Source organism: Caretta caretta, chromosome 10 (genome assembly GCF_965140235.1).
Source record: "Caretta caretta isolate rCarCar2 chromosome 10, rCarCar1.hap1, whole genome shotgun sequence".
Lineage (NCBI taxonomy): Eukaryota > Metazoa > Chordata > Testudines > Cheloniidae > Caretta > Caretta caretta.
Window position 1 is genome coordinate 48,039,683 of NC_134215.1, and position 21,628 is coordinate 48,061,310.

Here is a 21,628-nt window from a genome sequence, read left to right on the forward strand (position 1 = left end):
AAGGGCCTCTGAAAAGGCCCTAGCTGCCCCTTGTATGCACCCTCCACCTTGCAAAAAGTCCCTAGTCAAAATGCTGCCACAACAAACCGCAGATCTTGATAATGACAAGGTGCATCAGCACTGTGCTAATTATGAAGCTGTTTTTTTATTTTCCTTATAAGGCTTTATTAATAATGCTTGAGTGGTGGAAAATTACTAATCGGTTCGACTTGAACATGGACCTATATAAGACTGGTGTTATAGGGGCAGGGCAGAGAGAAATCAGGCTGGCACCTGCGTGTGACCATCTCTGACTCTCTCTCCCTGCATGCTTGTACTCAATAAAAGGCCTCAGATTGTTTGAACCAAACAAAAAGTATGACTCGTTTTCCACAACATCCTATGCATTTCTTAAGTCTCTAGGTGGTGGGATAAGGGGATGTAATTGTTGCAAAGCAAAGGGCCAACATACATAAATGGCCAACACTCTGTCTCCTGGCAACTGATAGCCTGGGCCCTTCCCCCCTGCAAGGTGATAGCTAAAGGTGTTGGAGAACAAAGGAATCAGGTGACCTCCTTGCCCAGGAAAGGGACAAAGCCCAGAGGAGGAAGGGCTGGAGAGTGAGTCAGTTTGGGGCTGGCTGGGGACGTGGAGCGAAGTGCAGATGTGGTTGTGTGGCTCACTGCCCCCCCAAAATGGACCCGGCTGAGGGGTCCTGTTCTCTGTACCTACAAGCTCTATTTTAGACAGTGTTCCTGTCATCTAATAAACCTCTGTTTTACTGGCTGGCTGAGAGTCATGTCTGACTGTGAAGTTGGGGTGCAGGACCCTCTGGCTTCCCCAGGACCCCACCTGGGCAGACTTGCTGTGGGAAGCGCACGGAGGGGGAGAGGATGTTGAATGCTCCAAGGTCAGATCCAGGAAGGAGGAAGCCGTGTGAGCTTCTTGCCCTGAAGATAGTCTGCTCACAGAGAGGAGACTTCACCAGAGTCCTGACTGGCTTCATAGGGAGCAGTTCCAGAGCATCGCCCGGGGACTCCGTGACAATTATCTTGGCTAATAGCCAATCTACTTATCCTGAGGGACTGATCTAATTCTTTGTTCAATCCATTCATAGTTTTTCCTTTCAAAGTATAATGAAAATTCATCTACAATCCCAAGATATCTTTACAGCCACAAGAATTCTAAATTTATGAGTTATACACCCTCCAGTCAAGAATTTTTAATAAAGAAATTATATCTTTTTTTTGTGCCTCTTTGTTCCTGAGCCTGTAGGGTTCAGTAAGGCCAGTTCCAATGCCTTGAGCCGAAACACCTGAATGAATCTTAGCTTTGCCAAACATTTCGTATACCAAAGACCATATCTACACTTTAAGTGTGGGTTAACTCAAGTTATGTCAGCATAGATTTACTATGGTTACTACGTCACTTGTGTGCATGCCTCCTGGACTCTTTGCCTCAGCAGTCAGGGTACTCACCAGAAGCACTTGTATAGATTCAGAGTGAGGTGCACCATGAATAGATATCCCACTGTCCACCCACTGTATTTTGGGAAGCTTTGGTTTTGCAATATATGCTGGGTACCAAACAGGTCAGACAGGGGTGGTTGTGGCCATGGGATCAAACTTCTTATAATGCATTGTTAACCATCCACTAATTTTATATGTATCCCATACATAAACGTATACATAACGTTTACACCTTTTTTTCTAAACCCACTAACCTGTCTGGCCTTCCTCACTGTCTGCCATCTCACACAGAATCATGGAGCTTGCATGGCTGTGCACGATTGTCATAAGCGTTTTCACCCAAAGCTGCATGCTCCTTTAGTATTTGCAGATCAGCAAACATACATGTGGGGTGTGACATTATACTCCACATTCTTTATGAAAATATGCTTATGATATGGATATGACATAGCTAATGTATACTTTATACAAGATGGCTGATATGGGGTATCATTGCAAAACTTAAGACCTATTGACTGTGTTTATCCAACCTGTATGCATGTAATGTTTGTATCTGAGGCTAGAAATATTGACCATGTCTCTGTATTTCAAATGTGCTCTGTTGGATGAGGCCAGACAATGTTAGTGGCTTATTGAATGAAAGCATAAACACATAAAGATTACCCCAGGAACTGTGTGCAATAGAAACCTCTGAACGATAGTGCTATACAATGGGGACTTCTTGACCAAGATCAGATACCTCTACACAGTGGGTGCTGTTTGACCCAGGTCACAGCAAAGAGCCTTCCAGAAAGTGGGGGGAAGAAAGAAAAGGTGGACAATGACAGCCTACAAGAATAACTGGAAACAACCTGAGGTACAAAGACTGAACAGTGAGAAGTGATTGTCCCAGCAATCTGGATGATGGGAAGACAGACCCTTCAGCTCAGCATACTGAGAATGAGAAGGATCTGATATTATCACTTACTGAAGAATAGTCCAGATGTGTCTAATATATCGGGTGTCCCCATTATGCAGAGATAGGCCTTTTTTTCACTGCTAATAAAACTAATGAAAACAACACAAGACAAGTGACGTTTTAACAGTGAAGACAAAGGCTGAAGAAAACGTCTCAAAAATTAAATGAGAGAGCAATGAGGTGACGTGAGTACCACAGTTCTGAGTGTCATTTTGGTGGTGATACCTCTTTACTCCTTAAGTGTGTGTAACGGTGACAGAAGTGGAAGTCTGTATAAAGCACAATGGTAGATTGTCTCCAAAAATGAGTGAAGTTTCTTTCCGTCCAAAGTTCCATAAAGAGGCCAAGAGACATTTGGAACCAGTTACACCTGTTTCCTAGAGAGCTGCTTGCCTCAGAACTTTGGCACATGCATCTTGAAAAAAAAACGGTGTGAGCACCCATCGCTCGGGGGCTGTTCATTATAGAGACAGTCAAGGTTCCGGTTATTTAGGGCCTATGTTTTTTATAGTTCATGATTTTTTCCTTTTCCCGATGTTACTTCCCTTAAATAAATCTGTTGTTTGTTTGCAAAAATCATTTCTCTCTCACTCTTTTGTCCACTACACCACACAAGAGAGGTGGGAGGCACAGCAACTTCTATCCACCACCAGGTGATAGATCCAGAGGGGTGAAAATATCTGCTGCTGAAATCAGAATTGTAGCTGGACTATTTACTCTTGAGTTAACAGGGGAGGGACAGATAAAATGTGATACAGATAAAACTACACAGGATCGTTTCAGGGGACAAGGCAAGATGCCACGTTTATTATAACACAATTTGATCTATAACCAATAGCTTATACCTAATATTCACACACACACACACATACGCACACACACACTTCAAATGTTCTGCAGCTGCTGGATAGTTACCAGTCCTGAACGTAGCTTGAGTACGTGGCCTGATTTCGCAGCTTGGGTTCGTAGCGGCTAACTGGCCAGGAAAGCCGGGTACGAGGAAGGGCTGGGTCTCTGTTGGGCGCGCACAGATGCCCCTCGACGTTGGCAGAAGAATGTTACCCACAGTCTTCCATCTCACCCATCCTTTTTTATAGGCTTTTAGTTTGAATTCAGAGTCTATAGGTCTTGCTGTGTCACGCTGCCTCTGGGTTCGGTGTGATTGATCACCCGTCAGTTGCACCTGTCTTTGATCTTGCTTCAGTTGTACCTTTCTTCTTTTCTTTTGGGGTGGACTCTTCTTACTTTGTCAGGCTGTTGTCTGCATCTTCAGCCGTTGGTGTTTGCACTTAACTTTATCAGGACAGGCTGCAGCTGGAGGTTGATATCTGTGCATACCTCATTCACACACCTGAACTAAGTTCATGAGGTTACAACAGGGTTTTGCAAAATGGAGTAAGCATTTTAAAATGGGGTTTTAGTTACAATATAGAATCTTATTAAAACAAGTGTAACGAACAATTTATAATGTTGGTAGGCAAACAGGAGTTACAATGTTAGAACAGTGAAATTTGGTTTGTTCATTTGATACAAAATAAAGTCATATTAATAAGTAATAAATAATTAAAGAAAAGAAACAATTTCGTCAATTCAGCTCTACATTGACCCGCAAATGACCCTTCAATCCAGAGGCACTGAATGGATCACACTTTATGTAATTGTCTCAAGGCTGTATAATTTTTTTGAAACAACCTGAGCTGTTTGAAACAACAGAACATACCACACTTTACAATTAACATTAAACTTATCAGAACACAGAAAAGAATAATTGGGTGTAACAATTTTTAAAGTTGAAGACCAAGAGGGGGCCCATCTTTTAAGAATATCATACCAATGGTGTGTTATAATTTGTTCTGCTTGTGCAGATACTCTTTATATTTCAGATCCCTGATGTAAAATAGCCAGACTGCATGTCTGAACCTGGGCCTGTGTGATTTCAGTCAGTTGGATAATTTGGTTATTTTTCTTCATTAATTTGTACAGACTTGTCCAACTGACCCACAAAGAAAAGTTAAAGTTTATAATATGACTGGTATCCAGTGTGTTAGTTCTTTTATCCTCATGAGTTGGGAAATAATAGGTTAAGGTGGGCATTTTTAACATAGTTATATTACACATACATTGCTCTCCTGGTGGTTCTTGCCACAAAAGCTTCTCTAATCCAATGGCACTGTAGCGAGGTCGAGACTCACCAGCGCAGCGCCCCCTGCTGGTAGTCTAGGGAATTAGCTCTCCAGTGTACAGAGCACCTCCGACTGGCCAGTGTCTCGCCTGCTGTTGGTACCCGTGTCCCTGCTGGACTCCGGTGCCCTTTACCTTGGGGTGCTGTCCCCGCAGTAACCTCTTATTCTGGGTTTCCCCTCCCAGGGGAACCCCCAACCCTCTAAACCCACCTTGCTTCAGTGGCTACTGCCAGTCATCATCTAGCCCCCGCTCACTGAGGCAGACTGCAGTGTAATGGCCACTCATCATTGGCAAGGGGTTAGGACCTGCTGCCTTTTCCTATCCCCAGGCTGCCCCTCTGCAGCCCCAGTACCTTTTCAAAGGCCTTCATCAAGACCTGCAGCCTGGGGGTAACAGGCTGGAGCTCCCCAGCTCCCCGTGCCCTTCCCCAGCACTGCTCCACTTCAGGTACCTTAGTCCCCTTCCCACTCACTCCAGGGCTAGAGTGAGACTTCTCCAGCTTCTGGCCCACAGCCCTCTTATCAGGGCCAGCTGGGCCCTAATTGAGCTGGCCACAGTTGTGTACCATCCAGAAACATATGTAAGGAAAAAGTTATTTTCATGTTTTGTCAGCAGAGGAGTTAAGACTGTCATATCTTTAGCTTGTACCCAATCCATCTCACTTTCTCTTAGCATAATAGCTAATGTTGTTCAGAACACCACAAGGCTAACAGGAACTGCTAATGGTAAGAACTCACTAAGGCCAGCTGACGTAGCTGATTCCTACAGATAGCCTTACATACCAGTGGCGTGAGAAAGTGCTGTCTGTAGGAATTAGCTTCATCGCATTGTAGTGTCATAGGTAGCACATCCCTATAGTTTGCAGCAGCGACAGGTACAACTTTGCTAAAAAAGGTATTTCAAGCAGTCTCACATGTAAAACCAACCTGATCACTCTCTTTAACAGTGTAAAAAGCCTACAAGCAGTAGATGTGGTATATCTTGCCTTTAGTAAGGCTGTTGATACTGTCTCCCATGACCTTCTCATAAACAAACTATGGACATGAACCCTAGATGGACATAACGATAAATAAGATGGGCATAATGAGTGGGGTTCTTCAGGGATGAGTTCTGGATATGTTTCTATTCAAAATCTTAATGATTGAGATAATGGCATAGAGAGTACATAGAGTACACTTATAAATTTAAGCTCTAGAAAACATGACCTAGATCAGTGGTCTCCAAAGTAGCGTGCGCATGCCCCAGGGGGTGCGCCAGTGGATCCCAGGGGGTGCGCGGCAGGAGGACCACAGCCAGAAGGCACGGGCGGCAGCTCTGCACACATGCAGCAGGTCTTCCCTTCCGGCGACATGCCTGCGGCAGGCCTTCCCCTCTCCTTTCTTCCGCGGCACCGTGGGGGTGCGCAATCCAAAAACTTTGGAGACCGCTGACCTAGATAATGGCATAGAGAGTACACTTATAAAGTTTGTGAAAATTTAAGGTCTAGAAAACATGACCAATGAGGGAAGACTGAAATATGATAACAGTTTTCAAGCATGTACAAATACAGTAGCATCTTTTTACAAAAGCTGTTTCTTGCAATCTATATGTATCGCTAACTGCTACAGATAGCACTTTTCTACATGTAGCAATTTCACGTACACAATAGGGTGAGAAACTGCTCTCTGTAGGCATTTGCTACATCAGGTAGCTGTTTAATACAATAGCAGTTTCTTACAATCTACACATATCGATAAGTGCTACTGGTAGCACATTCCTATACAGAGCAAAAAGAAAAGGAGGACTTGTGGCACCTTAGAGACTAACCAATTTATTTGAGCATGAGCTTTCGTGAGCTACAGCTCACTTCATCGGATGCATACCGTGGAAACTGCAGAAGACTTTATATACACACAGAGACCATGAAACAATACCTCCTCCCGCCCCACTCTCCTGCTGGTAATAGCTTATCTAAAGTGATCATCAAGTTGGGCCATTTCCAGCACAAATCCAGGTTTTCTCACCCTCCGCGCCCCCCCGCCCCCCACAAACTCACTCTCCTGCTGGTAATAGCTTATCCAAAGTGACCACTCTCCCTACAATGTGCATGATAATCAAGGTGGGCCATGTCCAGCACAAATCCAGGTTTTCTCACCCCCCACCCCCATACACACACAAACTCACTCTCCTGCTGGTAATAGCTCATCCAAAGAGACCACGCTCTCTACAATGTGCATGGTAATCAAGGTGGGCCATTTCCAGCACAAATCCAGGCTCTCTCTAACCCCCCCACCCCCCCGGGAACACACACACACACACACACACAAACTCACTCTCCTGCTGGCAATAGCTCATCCAAACTGACCACTCTCCAAGTTTAAATCTAAGTTTAACCAGAACGTCTGGGCGGGAGGGGGGGGAGGAAAAAACAAGGGGAAATAGGCTACCTTGCATAATGACTTAGCCACTCCCAGTCTCTATTTAAGCCTAAATTAATAGTATCCAATTTGCAAATGAATTCCAATTCAGCAGTTTCTCGCTGGAGTCTGGATTTGAAGTTTTTTTGTTGTAAGATAGCGACCTTCATGTCTATGATTGCGTGACCAGAGAGATTGGAGGTTTTTGGAGGGGGGTGAGGGAGTGAGAGAACCTGGATTTGTGCAGGAAATGGCCCACCTTGATTATCATACACATTGTGAAGAGAAGAAAAGGAGTACTTGTGGCACCTTAGAGACTAACCAATTTATTTGAGCATGAGCTTTCGTGAGCCACAGCTCACTTCATCAGATGTATACCGTGGAAACTGCAGCAGACTTTATATACACACAGAGAATATGAAACAATACCTCCTCCCACCCCACTGTCCTGCTGGTAATAGCTTATCTAAAGTGATCAACAGGTGGGCCATTTCCAGCACAAATCCAGGTTTTCTCACCCTCCACCCCCCCACACAAATTCACTCTCCTGCTGGTGCTAGCCCATCCAAAGTGACAACTCTTTACATAATCAAGTCGGGCTATTTCCTGCATAGATCCAGGTTTTCTCACTTCCCCCCCACCCCCATATGGTGGGTGTATGGGGGTGGGGGGGAAGTGAGAAAACCTGGATCTATTCAGGAAATAGCCCGACTTGATTATGTAAAGAGTTGTCACTTTGGATGGGCTAGCACCAGCAGGAGAGTGAATTTGTGTGGGGGGGTGGAGGGTGAGAAAACCTGGATTTGTGCTGGAAATGGCCCACCTGTTGATCACTTTAGATAAGCTATTACCAGCAGGACAGTGGGGTGGGAGGAGGTATTGTTTCATATTCTCTGTGGGTATATAAAGCCTGCTGCAGTTTCCACGGTACACATCTGATGAAGTGAGCTGTGGCTCACGAAAGCTCATGCTCAAATAAATTGGTTAGTCTCTAAGGTGCCACAAGTACTCCTTTTCTTTTTGCGAATACAGACTAACACGGCTGTTCCTCTGAAACCTGTCATTGTGAAGAGAGTGGTCACTTTGGATGGGCTATTACCAGCAGGAGAGTGAGTTTGTGGGGGGGGGGGGGCGGAGGGTGAGAAAACCTGGATTTGTGCTGGAAATGGCCCAACTTGATGATCACTTTAGATAAGCTATTACCAGCAGGACAGTGGGGCGGGAGGAGGTATTGTTTCATGGTCTCTGTGTGTATATAAAGTCTTCTGCAGTTTCCATGGTATGCATCCGATGAAGTGAGCTGTAGCTCACGAAAGCTCATGCTCAAATAAATTGGTTAGTCTCTAAGGTTCCACAAGTACTCCTGTTCTTTTTGCGAATACAGACTAATACGGCTGCTACTCTGAAACCTGTCATTAGGCCCTTAAGACGCTGATATCTTCCCTCACCCAGGCCCTGCTACCAGCCTGCTTATTTGTCCCCTTCAACTGAGTGTTGAGAGCCACTAAAGCTGGCACAGGACAGCAATCATGACTGAAAGAAACACCCCTCTGGGGCACATTCAGAAAAAGAAAGCAAGCAAAGGAAGCTTTTCTATCTAAGCAGGAAGGATCTCTCCTGAGATACACAGACACAGATACACAGATACCTTCCGGCCCCAGTAAGGATGTGAGTGGTGAGGAGATGTCTGATCTTCCAGTTAGTCAGAGAACAGGTGCCTGGCAGCTACTGCAGCATCCATATCTCCATCTCAAATGGATGTAACCATGCACATTCCTGAAGAAAAGTGTAGATCAGAGAAGGGTGTGGTGGAGGCACAAGAAACAGCTGCTGCTGAGTTTAGTTCCTTAAGTCTAGACGATCCAGGACTGTGGATCCACTTGAGCAGTAGCCTGAGGGACTTCCTTGTACTGCATGGGCCACAGCAAGTGAAAAACTTCATGTTCCCCAAAGACAATGAAAATAGAATTTTTCATCCAACACATTATTGGCATGAAATCCCCAATGGTGACAAAGTGGAGAGGCCATGGCTTATGTGCTCAAAACCCAGAATGCTACATGGTGTTTTTGTTGCAAACTCTTCCAGTCTAATGTTCCAGCCACGTTGGGCTCTACAGGAATAAAGGACTGGAAAAATCTGGCTCGAAATCTGGCATGCCATGAGAAGGCAGCAAATCACCAGAGAGCATTCCATAGGTGGAAAGAGCTTGAGATGAGACTGAAGTTAAAGGCCACCATAGATGATCAGCATCAAGAGAAGATTGCATCAGAGTCTCTTTACTGGCAAAATGTTCTGAAAAGGCTCGTTGCCGTTGTGAGAATGCTTACTACCCAAAACCTAGCACTGCGCGGCACTTCAGATCAGCTGTATGTGCCAAACAATGGAAACTTCCTTAAAATTGTGGAGCTGATGGCTGAGTTTGATGCTGTACTCCAGGAGCATCAAAGAAGAGTCACCACCCAAGAAATGTACACACACCACTACCTTGGAAAAACAATTCAAAATGAGATCACACAGTTACTGGCAACAAAAGTCAAACAGAAGATTGTGGCAGATCTGAAGTCAGAAAGATATTACTCTGTTATTCTGGACTGCACCTCTGACATCAGCCATACGGAACAAATGACTTTTAATGGTGCATTTTGTAACAACAACAGAACCTAGTGAAAATGTCCCTGCAATGGTGACTGTCAGAGAGCAGTTTCTAGAATGTATTGACATTGATGATACTACAGGAGCTGGTATGACAATTGTGCTTCTTAAAAAGCCAGAAGATACGGGAATTGCGATAGCTGACATGAGAGGTGCCAACATGAGAGGAAAGAACAGAGGAGAGCAGACACGGATCTGAGAGTGAAACTCTTGAGGTTTTTTTGTCCCATGCAGTTCTCATTCATTGAACTTGGTGGTCAGTGATGCAGCATCAGCTTCTAGTGAGGCTGCTGAATTTTTTAATGTAATTCAAAGCATCTATGTATTTTTCTCTGCATCAGCTCATCGATGACAAATTTTGAAGCAACATCTGGGAACATCCTCTCTGACACTGAAACCACTGAGTGCCACACAATGGGAAAGTCGAGTGGAGGCGATAAAGCCTATCAAACAGCAAATTGGGAAGATAGATGATGCCATAGTTGCCATTATGGAGGATAATGCTATGACAGGAACTGTTCGTGGGAGAACAGTGGCAGAGGGAAATGGAATCACCAGAAACATACATAACTTCAAATTTCTGTGTGCTAAGTGTTGTGGCATGACATACTGTTTGAAATAAATGTTGTAAGCAAGAGATTCCAAAGTGTTGACCTTGATATATCTGGAGCAATGGAACAACTGGATAAAGCAAAGTCATACCTACAGTCTTACTGGTCAGATGAGGGATTTCAAAATGTTCTGAAGAGTGCACAGAAGTTGGCAGAGGAACTTCACACTGAAGCTATTTTCCCATCCATTCAAGAATACAGGAGTCACCAAAGAAGACGACATTTTGGTTACAAGGCATGGGATAATCCCATAAGAGACCCCAAACAACAATTCAAATTGAATTCTTTAACCAGGTGCTAGATTGTGCAATACAGTCAGTTGAAGAATGTTTCATGCAGCTCAAGCAACACAGCAGGATATTTGGGATGTTGTATGATATTCCAAGACTACTCCCTATATCTGAAGAAGACCTACACCAGCAGTGCAGGGCACTAGAGACAGAGTTGACACAAGATGACATGTGTGATATTGATGCAAGTGATTTAGGTGATGAACTGAAAGCCCTTTCAAGATACATTTCAGCAGAATCAATTCCAAAGGTTGTTCTGGAATATATGTGCCCAAATAAGATGACCACCCTCTTTCCAAATGCTTTTGTTGCTCTGCACATACTTCTAACACTTCCTGTAAGAGTTGTCAGTGGAGAACGCAGCTTCTCCAAGCTGAAGTTAATAAAAACACATCTACGCTCCACAATGACACAGGAGAGGCTGGTCAGCCTTGCAACTATCTCAATAGAGCATGAGCTGGCCCAGACTGTGGACCTTCAGCAGGAAGCAGTTCAAATCTTTGCAACCAAGAAGGCACATAAAGCACCACTTTGATTATTCAAACAGATAAAAATGCCAGTGTTTACTATCCAGACAAGAAAAGTTACATTCAGGCATTTGAAAGTTAAGTGTTACCTAAAATTTTTGAAGAAGGCATTTTAAGTTGTTAGTTCTCCTTCATTGGGGTAGGTAGCAGAGCAGTACCATGAGAGGAGCAGAACAGGAAGGCGGCAGAATTGAGAGCTTTCAAAGTTTTGGCCCAAGCAAGGGGGCATGGGGGCGTCATTTGAGCTCCCCACCTCAGGTGCCAAAATGTTGTGTGCCGGACCTGGTGTTAAGATCATGTCAGGCCAACAAGAGAACTGTGGGGCTGGAAATCAAGGGACCAAAACTGGTGTGTCGGAAATTAGGCCTAATTGTTGGACAAAATAATAAGGGGAAGGACTATTTCACCCATTGCTCCCTTTGGGGTGTGTTTAAAAAAAAAGACCTTGCGGGGAGAATGAAGTGTTCTGACTAGCTGGGAGACAGGTAGACAGGAAGAAGTGAGCTTCACCGCATGGCTGCCACATCCACCATCTCCTAGGGACCTCAGGATCCACCGTAATGCTGTTGGGCCTTCATGATCCTGATCCTGGGAAATGTCCTGTCCAACCAGGCCTGAGAGAGAGGAACCAAGATGACACTGACACCTCCACTGGCTCCGGCCAAATCCCGAACACCACCTGGGATGTAAGACTTTGGTTCCTGCTGTCACCACCGCCCCCACCTTTGTGTGTCATTTTCCTTCCCTCCTATTTCTCCTCTTTCCTCTTCTTTTGCCTTCTGTTTAGTAAGAGTCTGGCTGAGCTGGCCAAGAGTGCATATTTTGCAACACTGCTGTGATCCTGTGACTAAAGGCGCAGCGAAAAGCAATGTTCTAAGCAGCCCAACGCTGATACAAGTTTGCCAGGTCTCACAGTGGTGGCTGATCGGACCGTGTGCTGCTGTGCCTTTAGATCACCAGCAATAAAGCTGAAAGTGAAAGTCAACACCAGAAACTGAAGCTGTTTTTTCAGTCTTCCCCTATTGGTGTGTTTTTGGCTAGTTCTGTCTTTTTGGAAACAGCATTCATCTGCAACAACAGATCCAGCCCATCTCAACAAACTCCTTCTCTTTACCAAAAACAAACAAACAAACAAACAAAAAAAACCCAAAATAACAACGGGAAAAATAAAGGACAGTTATAACCATCTTTAATACATTCAAAGAGACCTTCAGGCAGGGCTTTTCCCTTCTAAAAATTCTCTCTATTGCAAAAGAATACTGTTAAAACTAAAGCCTCACTCAGTACATGGCATTTCAAATGCTTGAACTGTTTCCTTCTTGTTCTGTGTCTTTAATAAAAGGTTACAACGATTTTTAACGGGGTGTTTGTCATGGGACTGAGCAGACCAATGTCTGCATGTTCCAAAATCCCAAGCCTTATTTCACTGTTTAGTGCTGTACAGTGGCAGGGGTCATGTTAACACAGTCGTTCTCAAACTTTTTTACTGGTGACCCCTTTCACATAGCAAGCCTCTGAATGCAGCCCCCCCTTACAAATTAAAAACACTTTGTAATATATTTAACACCATTATAAATGCTGGAGGCAAAGCAGGGTTTGGGGTCGAGGCTGACAGCTTGCGACCCGATGCAATAACCTCATGACCCCCTGAGGGGTCCCAAACCCCAGTTTGAAAACCCCTGTGTTAACACCTTTCAATCTCTAGGCCAATTTATTCCAATAAAACAAATACAAAAACCTTCCAGGCTATGGCCGCCTCTCTCCCCACAACTCATACTAGCCCTTGTGAGAGCTGCATTGCCCAGCTGCCCCACACCCTCCCCTCCAATGCCGGCCCCACAGCCACCCTCCTCTCCATCAACCCCACTGTCTCAACCTTGGGATCAGCTACAACTCTGCCCCTTCTTCTCCCCTTCCCCCAACCCCACATCCAGGCTGCTGCCCAATCTTGCCAGTCCTTCCTTTACCACGTCTCTACAATCCCCCTTGTCCTCTCCAGCCCACCTGCTCCAGGCCTCGATCACCCATCCCATTAACTCTGCCCTCCCCCCACATCTCCTCTCATTCCTCTTCAGAGCCCGCTGTAAAATCATCTTCTCACCCAACAGATCAGCCCATTCCGATCCATCCCCTGGCTCCCTTGCAGGTCCTATGCTAGAGCTAGCAAATTCCCCAAGAATGCATCTCTCAGGGCCACCCAAACCACGTGTGAATTCAGCAAATCCTTTCAGCCACACACAAAAAGGGAATGTTTTGCTTTAAAAGTTAAACCAGTCTGTTTGGACCATTCCACAGCAAAACGTCACTTTTCATTTTAAAATTGAGGCAATTTAAAAAAAAAGTGGAGGTTGAAAAACATCCACAACCAACCTGAAACAAAAAACCAAAACAAGTTTTGTTTCAGGCCAGACCAAACCTGTATTTGTATTTCTCCGACTGGCCCCCAAACTGAAAAGTCACTGATTCGCTCAGCTCCATTCAGCACCCGAGTGCAGCTCCGTGTTGAGTCTTTGCAAACTTCGTCCCCACCTAGCTCTCCGGGCTCATTCCCCCGCCACTCTCCCAGCCGTTCCTTTTGTGTCCTTCCCTAGCTCTCTCTTGCCAACCCCCTGCCATGCTGCTCCTCAGGCTAACATTATTCTCTCTTTCTCCTGCCCCAAACTTCCCTCTCTTCCTTCAAGTTCCTCCTTATACAAGATCCTGCTCAGAAGAATGGGAAATCAAATAAACCAAACAAGAGATTCTCAGCTCTTTGGGGTAGGGCTGTGCCCTCCCCTGTGTTGTACAGCCCCCAGCATGATGTTGGGACTCAATAAATACCCACGGACCTGCGTTCTGACTGCCTTTTATTGCAGCCTTTAAGAATGGGATTTAGTGTCTGTGTGTATCCTTAGGAAAGAATCTTCTCAGCCCTTTTATTCTCTCAGTCCAGGGCACCAATGCAGCTGTGGCTGGCCTAGCAATTGGAGCGCCTCACACTGAGAGAGATGGCCAGTCCAATCTCATGCTTCAGGGATTCCATGGTCACTGAGGGGCAAGGAAGGATTTTTTTACCCATATATCCCAGAACTGCAAAGCTGGCCAGGTGCATTGTGGGGATTTCACCTTCCCCTTTGCTGCTGCAAGAGCCAAGATACTGGAGTGGACAGAACAAATGATCTCCAGAGTGTCTGACACAGAATGATTTTGCACCTTGTGGTCGAATCTCCTTTTCTCATGACACATTATACGGACAGGGTTTGTGGGGAGGCCCCAGGGCCCCCTTGGATTAAAATCCCCAACAAATGCCAAGAGCAATCCTCCCTTAATCCAATCTGGGGGATGCAAACCCCAAGGGCCCTAGCCAGACAGCTCCAGGCCACCTTGCCACTGTGATGTCAGCAGTGGCCCTGGGTCACAAAGCGGGTAGGCAACCTGTGGCTCAGTGTGCTCTGGGAGCTGGAGGAGGGAGCACATGGCTGTTTGGGCTCTGCTTTTCAGACAGTTGGGAGCATTTTTGGAGTGTATAGCACCTGTTTACACAGAACTCGTGGAGGAATCCACATCCTCACTGTCATCTGCGATTATACGTGAAACATCAAAATTCTTCTGTGGCTCGAACATCCCAGCACAGGGGTGAGGGACCTTTCCAGATACTCCACAGAGAAGGTTTCAGAGTAACAGCCGTGTTAGTCTGTATTCACAAAAAGAACAGGAGTACTTGTGGCACCTTAGAGACTAACCAATTTATTTGAGCATGAGCTTTCGTGAGCTACAGCTCACTTCATCGGATGCATACCGTGGAAACTGCAGCAGACTTTATATATACACAGAGAATATGAAACAATACCTCCTCCTACCCCACTGTCCTGCTGGTAATAGCTTATCTAAAGTGATCATCAGGTTGGGCCATTTCCTGCACAAATCCAGGTTTTCTCACCCTCCACCCCCCCACACAAATTCACTCTCCTGATGGTGATAGCCCATCCAACGTGACAACTCTTTACACAATGTGCATGATAATCAAGTTGGGCCATTTCCTGCACAAATCCAGGTTCTCTCACCCCCTCACCCCCCTCCCAAAAACCACACACACAAACTCACTATCCTGCTGGTAATAGCTCATCCAAAGTGACCATTCTCCCTACAATGTGCATGATAATTAAGGTGGGCCATTTCCAGCACAAATCCAGGTTTTCTCACATCCCCCTCCACCCCCATACACACACAAACTCACTCTCCTGCTGGTAATAGCTCATCCAAACTGACCACTCTCCAAGTTTAAATCCAAGTTAAACCAGAACATCTGGTGGGGGGGGGGGGTAGGAAAAAACAAGAGGAAATAGGCTACCTTGCATAATGACTTAGCCACTCCCAGTCTCTATTTAAGCCTAAATTAATAGTATACAATTTCCAAATGAATTCCAATTCAACAGTTTCTCGCTGGAGTCTGGATTTGAAGTTTTTTTTTTGAAGAATTGCAACTTTCATGTCTGTAATCGCGTGACCAGAGAGATTGAAGTGTTCTCCAACTGGTTTATGAATGTTATAATTCCTGACATCTGATTTGTGACCATTTATTCTTTTACGTAGAGACTGTCCAGTTTGACCAATGTACATGGCAGAGGGGCATTGCTGGCACATGATGGCATATATCACATTGGTGGATGTGCAGGTGAACGAGCCTCTGATAGTGTGGCTGATATTATTAGGCCCTGTGATGGTGTCCCCTGAATAGATATGTGGGCACAATTGGCAACGGGCTTTGTTGCAAGGATAAGTTCCTGGGTTAGTGGTTCTGTTGTGTGGTATGTGGTTGTTGGTGAGTATTTGCTTCAGGTTGCGGGGCTGTCTGTAGGCAAGGACTGGCCTGTCTCCCAAGATTTGTGAGAGTGTTGGGTCATCCTTTAGGATAGGTTGTAGATCCTTAATAATGCGTTGGAGGGGTTTTCACGGCTAACCTGGTGGCTGAACTTTGTGACTTTGTCCTTACCCATAACTATTTCACATTTGGGGACAATGTATACCTTCAGATCAGCGGCACTGCTATGGGTACCCACATGGCCCCACAGTATGCCAACATTTTTATGGCTGATTTAGAACAACGCTTCCTCAGCTCTCGTCCCCTAAAGCTCCTACTCTACTTGCGCTATATTGATGACATCTTCATCATCTGGACCCATGGAAAAGAAGCCCTTGAGGAATTCCACCATGATTTCAACAATTTCCATCCCACCACCAACCTCAGCCTGGTCCAGTCCACACAAGAGATCCACTTCCTGGACACTACAGTGCTAATAAACAATGGCCACATAAACACCACCCTATACCGGAAACCTACTGACCGCTATTCCTACCTGCATGCCTCCAGCTTTCACCCTGACCACACCACACGATCCATCGTCTACAGCCAAGCTCTGCGATACAACCGCATTTGCTCCAACCCCTCAGACAGAGACAAACACCTACAAGATCTCTGTCAAGCTTTCTTACAACTACAATACCCACCTGCAGAAGTAAAGAAACAGATTGATAGAGCCAGAAGAGTTCCCAGAAGTTACCTACTACAGGACAGGCCTAACAAAGAAAATAACAGAACGCCACTAGCCGTCACCTTCAGCCCCCAACTAAAACCCCTCCAACGCATTATTAAGGATCTACAACCTATCCTAAAGGATGACCCAACACTCTCACAAGTCTTGGGAGACAGGCCAGTCCTTGCCTACAGACAGCCCCGCAACCTGAAGCAAATACTCACCAACAACCACATACCACACAACAGAACCACTAACCCAGGAACTTACCCTTGCAACAAAGCCCGTTGCCAATTGTGCCCACATATCTATTCAGGGGACACCATCACAGGGCCTAATAACATCAGCCACACTATCAGAGGCTCATTCACCTGCACATCCACCAATGTGATATATGCCATCATGTGCCAGCAATGCCCCTCTGCCATGTACATTGGTCAAACTGGACAGTCTCTACGTAAAAGAATAAATGGACACAAATCAGATGTCAAGAATTATAACATTCATAAACCAGTCGGAGAACACTTCAATCTCTCTGGTCACGCAATCACAGACATGAAGGTCGCTATCTTAAAACAAAAAAACTTCAAATCCAGGGTGGTGTTTATGTGGCCATTGTTTATTAGCACTGTAGTGTCCAGGAAGTGGATCTCTTGTGTGGACTGGACCAGGCTGAGGTTGGTGGTGGGATGGAAATTGTTGAAATCATGGTGGAATTCCTCAAGGGCTTCTTTTCCATGGGTCCAGATGATGAAGATGTCATCAATATAGCGCAAGTAGAGTAGGAGCTTTAGGGGACGAGAGCTGAGGAAGCGTTGTTCTAAATCAGCCATAAAAATGTTGGCATACTGTGGGGCCATGCGGGTACCCATAGCAGTGCCGCTGATCTGAAGGTATACATTGTCCCCAAATGTGAAATAGTTATGGGTAAGGAGAAAGTCACAAAGTTCAGCCACCAGGTTAGCCGTGACATTATCGGGGATAGTGTTCTTGACGGCTTGTAGTCCATCTTTTTGTGGAATGTTGGTGTAGAGGGCTTCTACATCCATAGTAGCCAGGATGGTGTTATCAGGAAGATCACCGATGGATTGAAGTTTCCTCAGGAAGTCAGTGGTGTCTCGAAGGTAGCTGGGAGTGCTGGTAGCGTAGGGCCTGAGGAGGGAGTCTACATAGCCAGACAATCCTGCTGTCAGGGTGCCAATGCCTGAGATGATGGGGCGCCCAGGATTTCCAGGTTTATGGATCTTGGGTAGTAGATAGAATATCCCAGGTCGGGGTTCCAGGGGTGTGTCTGTGCGGATTTGATCTTGTGCTTTTTCAGGAAGTTTCTTGAGCAAATGCTGTAGTTGCTTTTGGTAACTCTCAGTGGGATCATAGGGTAATGGCTTGTAGAAACTCGTGTTGGAGAGCTGCCGAGCAGCCTCTTGTTCATATTCCGACCTATTCATGATGACAACAGCACCTTCTTTGTCTGCCTTTTTGATTATGATGTCAGAGTTGTTTCTGAGGCTGTGGATGGCATTGCGTTCCGCATGGCTGAGGTTATGGGGCAAGTGATGCTGCTTTTCCACAATTTCAGCCCGTGCACGTCGGCGGAAGCACTCTATGTAGAAGTCCAGTCTGCTGTTTCGACCTTCAGGAGGAGTCCATCTAGAATCCCTCTTTCTGTAGTGTTGGCAGGGAGACCTCTGTGGATTAGTATGTTGTTCAGAGGTATTTTGGAAATATTCCTTGAGACGGAGACGTCGAAAATAGGATTCTAGGTCACCACAGAACTGTATCATGTTCGTGGGGGTGGAGGGGCAGAAGGAGAGGCCCCGAGATAGAACAGCTGCTTCTGCTGGGCTGAGAGTATAGTTGGATAGGTTAACAATATTGCTAGGTGGGGTGAGGGAACCATTGCTGTAGCCCCTTGTAGCATGTAGTAGTTTAGAAAGTTTAGTGTCTTTTTTCTTTTGTAGAGAAGCAAAGTGTGCGTTGTAAATGGCTTGTCTAGTTTTAGTAAAATCCAGCCACGAGGAAGTTTGTGTGGAAGGTTGGTTCTTTATGAGAGTATCCATTTTTGAGAGCTCATTCTTAATCTTTCCCTGTTTGCTGTAGAGGATCTTGATCAGGTGATTCCGCAGTTTCTTTGAGAGTGGCTAAGTCATTATGCAAGGTAGCCTGTTTCCTCTTGTTTTTTCCTACCCCCCCCCCCCCCCCAGATGTTCTGGTTTAACTTGGATTTAAACTTGGAGAGTGGTCAGTTTAGATGAGCTATTACCAGCAGGAGAGTGAGTTTGTGTGTGTATGGGGGTTGGGGGGATGTGAGAAAACCTGGATCTATGCAGGAAATAGCCCGACTTGATTATGTAAAGAGTTGTCACTTTGGATGGGCTAGCACCAGCAGGAGAGTGAATTTGTGTGGGGGGGTGGAGGGTGAGAAAACCTGGATTTGTGCTGGAAATGGCCCACCTGTTGATCACTTTAGATAAGCTATTACCAGCAGGACAGTGGGGTGGGAGGAGGTATTGTTTCATATTCTCTGTGTGTATATAAAGTCTGCTGCAGTTTCCACGGTAAACATCTGATGAAGTGAGCTGTAGCTCACGAAAGCTCATGCTCAAATAAATTGGTTAGTCTCTAAGGTGCCACAAGTACTCCTTATCTTAAAACAAAAAAACTTCAAATCCAGACTCCAGCGAGAAACTGTTGAATTGGAATTCATTTGGAAATTGTATACTATTAATTTAGGCTTAAATAGAGACTGGGAGTGGCTAAGTCATTATGCAAGGTAGCCTTTTTCCTCTTGTTTTTTCCTACCCCCCCCCCCAGATGTTCTGGTTTAACTTGGATTTAAACTTGGAGAGTGGTCAGTTTGGATGAGCTATTACCAGCAGGAGAGTGAGTTTGTGTGTGTATGGGGGTGGGGGGTGAGAAAACCTGGATTTGTGCTGGAAATGGCCCACCTTAATTATCATGCACATTGTAGGGAGAATGGTCACTTTGGATGAGCTATTACCAGCAGGATAGTGAGTTTGTGTGTGTGGTTTTTGGGAGGGGGGTGAGGGGGTGAGAGAACCTGGATTTGTGCAGGAAATGGCCCAACTTGATTATCATGCACATTGTGTAAAGAGTTGTCACTTTGGATGGGCTATCACCATCAGGAGAGTGAATTTGTGTGGGGGGGTGGAGGGTGAGAAAACCTGGATTTGTGCGGGAAATGGCCCAACCTGATGATCACTTTAGATAAGCTATTACCAGCAGGACAGTGGGGTGGGAGGAGGTATTGTTTCATATTCTCTGTGTATATATAAAGTCTGCTGCAGTTTCCACAGTACACATCTGATGAAGTGAGCTGTGGCTCACGAAAGCTCATGCTCAAATAAATTGGTTAGTCTCTAAGGTGCCACAAGTACTCCTTTTCTTTTTGCGAATACAGACTAACACGGCTGTTCCTCTGAAACCTGTGTATATATAAAGTCTGCTGCAGTTTCCACGGTATGCATCCGATGAAGTGAGCTGTAGCTCACGAAAGCTCATGCTCAAATAAATTGGTTAGTCTCTAAGGTGCCACAAGTACTCCTTTTCTTTCCACAGAGAAGGGGGATCTTCCAGTTTTCCCGCAGGCTGATCTGGGGGAAACATTCCAGTGAGGGGCTGGGAAAAGGAATCTGAGCTCTCCTCTTCTTCCCTTCTTTCTTCCACCTCCCTGCCCCCTCGTTCTTCTCCCTCAGTGCCCCTTCCTCTCTCTTCCTGATTCCTCCATGAACGAGGGTGAATAAAAAAATCAATGAAAAAATCAAAAATATCAGATATTTTTATTGTAATCAGATTTTTTCTTCAAATTAAATACACTTTTACAGATAAATCTATTTAAAATTTAAATATGAAAGCATGACAACCTATATTCAGCCCTAAAATGAATATAATCTATTATTATAACTGAAATTAAATAAGCAAATATTCTAGCCATCTGGGCTTGCTGTCAAAGTTTTAAAGAAAGTCAAAGCATTGACCTGGTAGATGTCACTGACTAACCACTTGGAAGAAACTAGAGTTTGCTGAAGTACTAAACCCTATTTCAATGGCAGTAGCCTCTTCTGCAGATTCAGAGAGAATATTTTCTTCATTTCAGTTTATCCAACTAGTTCAGTTCAATGAGTAGTTCATCTAAAGTTTAGGACTTGTTTGGGAGTTGAAAAAGCAGGAAAGCTTGTTTTCCTCTTCTAATCTATGAATTAAAAAGAGATGTGAGAGGATGAGATCTATTAGTTCTAAAATCTCGACAGACATAGTGACCGGAAAAAATCAGTTCAACTGATCAGTTGCAGATAGTACTTCTTTCATTTAATAAATCAGTTAGATTTAAATGCAAAACAGGCTTTGATAAACTTACATATTTTCTTATGTACCCAGCACATTTAACATCATTTTCTTTAATAAGAAACAATTTAAAAACACTTTTGTGCATTTTTAATTGTATTCCAATTTCCATCTAAATTTAACTTGACACAAATCATGAGTAAAAGATTAATCACCATCCAGTAAATAGGAAATGTATGATTCACAATTTTCTATCACAATAAAAAATGTAAAAATTAAGACTGAATAAACATATGTTAAGCTATATAATTGCTTACACTTAGTGCATCCTCAGGGGTTAGGAAAAAGAAGTACAAAATTATACCAAGCTCTGAGAATCAGCCTTTCTTTAGGTAAATATCTAAAAAGTAAAAATGGAAAACAAGATTAAAATCACTGATTTAAATCAAGATTTCCTGTGCCTGCGGATTTAAATCACAATGAAAATCATTGATTTGACTCGCTCTGATTTAAACCAGTCCATACTGCTGTGAACTCAGTGTGGGGTGGAAAGGGGTCATTTTAAATTGTGTTGAATGTCAAATAATTTCATCCCAAAACTTAGTAAAAATATTTCGTTTAGAGAAACAAGAAATGCTCGGCTGTCTCTTCCTGTTTCCCAATTCCACTATTTTAGTCACAGGGGTTCTTTTACATACCTTGGGGGACACCATGATTAAAGCCAAGCAAAATAATCACTGTT